The sequence below is a fragment of the Nycticebus coucang genome, chromosome 20 (genome assembly GCF_027406575.1).
Source record: "Nycticebus coucang isolate mNycCou1 chromosome 20, mNycCou1.pri, whole genome shotgun sequence".
Taxonomy (NCBI): domain Eukaryota; kingdom Metazoa; phylum Chordata; class Mammalia; order Primates; family Lorisidae; genus Nycticebus; species Nycticebus coucang.
In genome coordinates, this window is record NC_069799.1 from 17,668,205 (window position 1) to 17,675,193 (window position 6,989).

General features: G+C 40.3%; 1 pseudogene; it reads right to left on the minus strand.

Annotated features, from left to right (window-relative positions):
- Window positions 1-1,938: 1,938 nt before the first annotated feature.
- Window positions 1,939-3,423, minus strand: LOC128572755 (casein kinase II subunit alpha-like; annotated as a pseudogene).
- Window positions 3,424-6,989: the final 3,566 nt, after the last annotated feature.

The following is a 6,989-nucleotide window of genomic DNA, read 5'->3' on the forward strand; positions in this document are numbered from 1 at the left end:
CTTCCCTGGTTCCCGATCTGAGTGGAAATGATTTCAATTTAACTCCATTCAATACCATATTGGCTGTGGGTTTGCTGTAGATGGCCTCTATCAGTTTAAGAAATGTCCCTTCTATACCAATTTTCTTAAGTGTTTTGATCATGAAGGAATGCTGGATATTATCAAAAGCTTTTTCTGCATCAATTGAGAGAATCATATGGTTTTTGTTTTTCAGTTTGTTTGTGTGATGAATTATATTTATAGATTTACATATATTGAACTAGCCTTGAGACCCTGGGATAAAACCCACTTGATCATGGTGTATAATTTGTTTGATGTGTTGCTGGATTCTGTTTGTTAGGATATTGTTGAATATTAGGAAAAGAATATCCTAATATTCTTTTCTTGTTGGGTCTTTTCCTGGTTTGGAGATCAAGATGATGTTTGCTTCATAGAATGTGTTGGGTAGTATTCCTTCTTTTTCTATATTTTGGAAAAGATTGAGTAAAATAGGTACTAGTTCCTCTTTAAATGTTTGGTAGAATTCTGATGTGAAGCCATCTGATCCCGGGCTTTTCTTTTTAGGGAGATTTTGTATCAACTGATGCTATTTCAGAACTTAATATAGGCCTGTTCAACATTTCCACTCAATTCTGGCTAAGTCTTAGAAGGTGGCATGCTTCCAAGTATTGATCAATTTCTTTCAGATATTCATATTTCTGAGAATAAAGTTTCTTGTAATATTTATTAATTTTTTTTTGAAATTCTGATGAGTCTGTTGTTATTTTCTTTCTGTCATTTCTGATTAATGAAATTTGAGATTTTAGTTTTTTTTCCCTGGTTAGGTTAGCCAAAGGTTTATCCATTTTATTGACCTATTCAAAAAACCAACTTTTTGATTTATTGATCTGTTGTATAATCCTTTTGTTTTCAATTTAATTTAATTACGCTCTAATTTTGGTTATTTCTTTTCTTTTTTCCTTTTTTTTTTTTTATAAATAAAACCAAATGTTTATTTACACCAAAGAATTCCAACACTGGATCTTTCACATATGAAGGACAAAGTATTATATATACACACACAGCAAGGGGTGGCAGGGCTGTAACAAGAGAGTTTATAGTTTTCCCATAATTACAGGTCTACCATTTCAGTTTCACTGGAGATAGTGGCTCTGCTCCTACCTCTCAGACACATTTACAAGACTGAGGAGTAGGTCTTCTCACTGGACGGCATGTGAAGCAAAGGGAAGGTAGGAGGAAAAGAAGGTATAAAGCTTAAAATGGAACTCAGTGTGACCACATCTCCCATTAGCTCTTAGATTTGCTAGCATGAACCCTATACAAGACAATGTTTGTTTCCTTTGCAAAAAGTAGTTAAGTTATGCCCAGTAACTAACTGAATTCAAAGTGGTCAAGTCAAAGACAACAAAGATTTTGCCTTCCCCCTCCTACCAGCTATGGAGTCAGCATGTTGGGAGATGAAGGAGGAAAAGACCAAGGTAAAGAGCTGAAGAGGGAAGGTATCAAAATTTTAAAATAAACCAAAACTAAAATCATAAATGAATGGTTTAGGGACAAGTCAGTATGACATGATTCATAGTGAACAGAAGGTTTTAGGAACTGTCGGCATTTTGGGTAGATTTTCAACATCTCAATGTAAGTAAGACATGCTTCCATTTAGAGTCACCAGGATAACCCCACTGGAGCACTTTTCCTGTAAAATATGAAGTGACTAGCAGTAACTACACTGCTCTATAGATTGGGTCCTCCCTTCCTTTCTTTCTGCCTCCATCCTTCCCGCCTCCCTTGAGAAGCTACATTTTTGTAATCTTTGGAGAAAAGCATGAGATACAAACCCCCCAAAGTCTGGAATGGTGGAGGAGCAATAGTGAAAATGGGAAGAAATCTCCACCCAAACGCAGTAGCCAGGATTGAGGCTTTGGGGTTTTCTTTGTTCTTTAGTGATGAGGAACTAAATTGGAAGGGGAGAAAAAAAATCTGTCCGTGCAATATTCCACCTGCAGGTAATTTTTCAGGGAATCCCCTGAGTTATGAAAAGTTAAAAAAAAAAACAAGAAAAAAACAAAATCAGCCTATTATAATTTTTTTTATGACTGAACTACTATAAATCCACAAGCAACGGTTCAGACACAGTGCTTCTGAAGTGTTTCATCCCTCCCCACCAGGAGCAAGCTGCAAGCTGCATCAAGAACGGGGTGGACTCCCCCACCTCTGCTCAGGCATCAGGAGACAGATGGGGCCATTACTGGAACAGGCATCCCAAGGGGGTTGGAAGAAGCAATCACTGGCGAGCCTGCCAGAGGTCCAAGAGGCGAAGGAGTTGGCACTGAAGAAATCCCTGACATCATGTTGGCACTGCTGACAGGCGTACTGCTCCCTGGCATGCTAGCTGAACCCATTCGAGCCTGGTCCTTCACAACAGTGTAGAAATAAGGATGCTCCATGTCCTCTCTTGCGGTGAGCCGTGACTGGTGGTCATATCGCAGCAGCTTGTCCAGGAAATCCAAGGCCTCAGGGCTCACAAGGTGCTGGTTTTCACTGTGGACAAAGAGTTCCCATCACTTACTAGAATGTCTGCCTAAGATATCATTGAAACATGGATCTAATTCAATGTTGTATTTGTCAATATAGTCATATAAATCTTCTGTCCCCAGAACCTTGGCTATCACCAACTGATCATAATTGTCATGTCCATGGAAAAATGGCTCCTTCTGAAAGATCATACTTGCCAGCATACAACCCAAGCTCCACATATCCAAATGGTAATCATACATCTGATAGTCTACAAGTAGCTCAGGACCTTTAAAGTATCGGGAAGCAACTCGGACATTATATTCTTGGCCAGGATGATAGAACTCAGCCAAACCCCAATCTATTAGCTGAAGCTTTCTGTGTTCGTGATCAATCATGACATTATGGGGCTTCACATTTCTGTGCATTATTCCCATGCTGTGACAATAATCCAGGGCCTTCAAAATCTCATACATGTAAAATCGAATATCATAGTCTGTTAACGTCTGGTACAACTGCTTGAAGTCTGTGTTGTTCATGTGTTCAACAACCAAGGCAGGGGTTCGTAACACAGGGTCTTTTACAATGTCTGCCAATGTGATGATATTGGGACCTCCTCTCAAATTCTCCAAAATCTTTATTTCATGCTTAATTTTCTTCTTTTTTACTGGCTTGAGAATTTTGACAACAACTTTTTCATTATTTGTGATGTTGATGGCTTCAAATACTTCACTGTATTTACCCAAGCCTAATCTTCAAACTAGCTGGTAGTCATCTTGATTTCCCCATTCTACCACATGTGACTCATAATCCCAGTATTCTTGGGGTCTGTGCATATTAACATCTGTGTAAACTCTGGCCCTGTTTGGCACGGGTCCTGACATGTCAGACAGGTTGGCGGACAAAGCTGGACTTGATGTTTAGAGATCTGGCAAGTCACCGTGTTCAGAAGCAGCTGGGGGTAAGACCTTATTTCAGACTTGTTTTTTTCAAACTGTGGTGGTAGCGGCTGCTCTCCCCTCTCCTCACACAGACAATATGGCGGCAGTGGAGGAGGAGACACACGGTTTGGCCGTCAGCCGCAGGGACCAGAGCGAGGCTGAAGCCTTGGTTATTTCTTTTCTTCTGCTGGGTTTGGGATTGGAATGTTCTTCCTTTCCAGTTGCTTGAGATGTCTCATTAAGTTGTTGACTTCCTCTCTTTCCATTTTCTTGAGGAAGGCTTGCAGTGCTATAAATTTCCCTCTTAGGACTGCCTTTGCAGTACCCCAGAGGTTCTGATAATTCATATCTTCATTATCATTTTGTTCCAAAAATTTGGTAATTTCCTTCTTAAACTCGTCTATGACCCAGCTATCATTCAAAATAAGGTTATTTAGCTTCCATGTTTTTGTATGAGTACGCAGATTCCTGTTGTTGCTGAGTTCAAATTTATTCCATGGTGGTCTGAGAAGATACAAGGAATCATTTCTATTCTTTTAAATTTGCTGAGGTTAGACTTGTGACCTAAGATATGCTTGATTTTGGAGTAAGTTCCATGGGCCAATGAGAAGAATGTATATTCAGTTTTGTTGAGATACAATGTCCTGTAGATGTCTGTTAAATACAAATGTTGAATGATTAAATTTAAATCTAAAATTTCTTTACTCAGCTTCTTATTGGAGGATTTATCCTACACTGTCAAAGGAGTGTTAAAATCTCCAACTATCATGGAGCTGGAGGAAATCACGTTGCTCATGTCTGTTAAAGTTTCTCTTATAAATTTAGGTGCATTCTGGTTGGGTGCATAAATATTAATAATTGAAATCTCATCATATTGAGTATTACCCTTAACAAATACAAAGTGATCATCCTTATCCTTTCTTACTTTTATTGGTTTAAAGCCTATTGTATCTGTGAATTGTATTGTATCTATCTGTGAATAGAATGGCAACACCTGCATTTTTCTGATTTCCATTTGTCTGGAATATAGATAACCATCCCTTTACTCTGAGTCTATATTTATCTTTTAACGTAAGATGAGATTCTTGTATGCAGCAGATATCTGGCCTGACTTTTTGTATCCAGTCAGCTAAACTGTGCCTCTTTAGAGGACAGTTTAAGCCATTCACATTAATGGAGAATATTGATAAGCTTGGTAAAATTTTGGGTATCAAGGTTTTAGAAAGTCCAGTGGACATTTTTAATCCTTTTGCCACTGTGGAAGCTGGAATTTGATCAAAAGTTTCTGAGTGAGTTTAGTTTTGTGGTGGAGGATTGTGCTAGTCATTATGGAGGATAGGTCTGAGAATATCCTGGAGAGCTGGTTTAGTTATGGCAAATTTCTTCTACATATGAATGTTATTAAAATATTTCTTTTTCCATCATAATTGAAACTCAGTTTAGGTGGATACAGGATCCTGGGTTGAACGTTATTTTGTTTTAGGAGATTAAAAGTTGATGACCATCCTCTTCTATTATGAAAGGTTTTAGCAGAGAGATCTGCAGTCATTCTAATATTTTTCTCCTTGTAGGTTATGGTTTTCTTTCATCTGGCTGCTTTCAGAATTTTCTCCTTCAGATTAGCTTTAGTGAAGTTAATTATGATGTGCCTGGTGGATGTCTTATTTGGCTTGAGTTGTGCTGGGGTTCTGAAACTGTCTGCTATCTGAATTTCAGAATCTCTTGGCATGTCTGAAAAGTTCTCTTTCATAATTTCATGAAGAAGAGCCTCTGTGTATTGTGAAACCACTTCGTCACCTTCAGGGATTCCTATGGGGCAAGTATTCATTTTCTTCGAATTATCCCAGAGCTCTCTAAGAGAATGATCTGTTTTTGCTCTCCTTTTCTCTTCCTCTTTGAGAGTTTGGAAACATTCAAAAGCTTTGTCTTTAATGTGAGAAATCCTTTCTTCTGCTTGCTCCATTATGTTACTGTGCGATTCTACTGTATTTTTCAGATCTTTGAGGGCTGCAAATTCTTCTCTCAATGTATCAGAATTTTTGGTGATTTTTCTCTTTGAATTCATTGAATTATTGAGACAACTTTTGAAATGCTCTTTGAATTTCTACTTCCAACTTTTCTTCTATTCTATTAATCTTGTTTGTAATCCAAATTCTGAATTTGATTTCTGACATCTCAGCCATCTGTTTATGAATGGAATCTTCAGTTGTGTCCACCAAATCTTTTCTTGGGTATTGATCTACTCTGGTTATTCGTGTTACTGGAGTTTTCCTGCTGATTCCACCCCATGATTATTTTACACTGTTTGACTAGATAAGCAGATAAAAAGAAGTTGGGTTGGTGGCTCTAGGAGTAATTATTAACCAGTCCTTTGCTCAAAAGCTGGGACTAGTGTCTGTACCTTTTCCCCTAGAGCTTTGCCAAGGACCCATACCGTGCTAAGACCTGAGAAACTGGGGACCTCCTTGGTGTGGTGGGGTAAGTGGCTCCGTCTTGTTTTCAGCTGGTCTCTGTTCTACCCTAGTGAATCACTTACTCTGGGTTGAAGTCTCAGCTGTGGAGAAATACCAGCAATTAAGTCACCCTGCCCCCACAGGCAACAATTGGAAAAGGAAAATCAAACCTTCTCACAACCACACACCCAGAGTACCACTTGGATAGTCCTTGGGTGATTGGCCCAGTTCAGGAGGACCAAATCAATTGTCTGAGTCAGCACTGGTCTCAGGTGGGAGAATTCAAAAAGTCTCCAGCAACTAGATTGCAGGGGTCTGTTGGCAGCTCAAGTATGACTTGCTCCCATGCTCTGTGAGGTCAGAAGGACTCACCCAGCAAATAAATTAGTCTGGGAAGGTTGATGCTTCCTTCCCCACTTTGCATCTCTGTCACACCCAGTCACTGGTAACCTGTCAGAGAGTGACCCAGTTTCCTCCAAAGAGCAGGTGCTCCAGGGGTTAGTGCCTGCCTGAGTCACAGGGAGATCTATGTTTCCTCAGCCAGGCCACCACTTTCTGCCACTATCCAGCAGGGGGAGGTTAGGCCTGACAACCTCAGGTGCTTAATGGGGGTTGGGGAAGTTCACTCAGTTCCAGCCCTGCCCCGACTGATGTTGCTGACAGAACTGAACAACTTCACAGAATTTGTTTCTGCCTCGACTATATTCTCCTGTGGATCAGAGGATCCGATGCTGTTTGAGTTCACAGAAACAGTGACTCAGCCATGGTCTGTGCTGCTGCCTGGTCTCAGCTGCAGTTTGTGTTAGGGTGGCACCATTAGAGCTCACATTCAGCTGTCAGTTCCAACTTCTACCTGCCCAGCTTTGTCTCAGCTATGATCCACTGAGGGCCAGGTGTGTCTTAGGCTCAGTAAAGTGATCCTCTGGGACAGCTCTTCCCTGGGAGTCTGCTGTCTCTGTGCACTCTTATTCTAGTCCCTGTGCTCTGCCCAGGCTGCTACTGCCTCAGGCATACCCTTTATTCCCAGGGCCTGCATTTCTGTCCCAGATCTATTCCACCAGTGGCTGCCATCGGAGAAGATGCC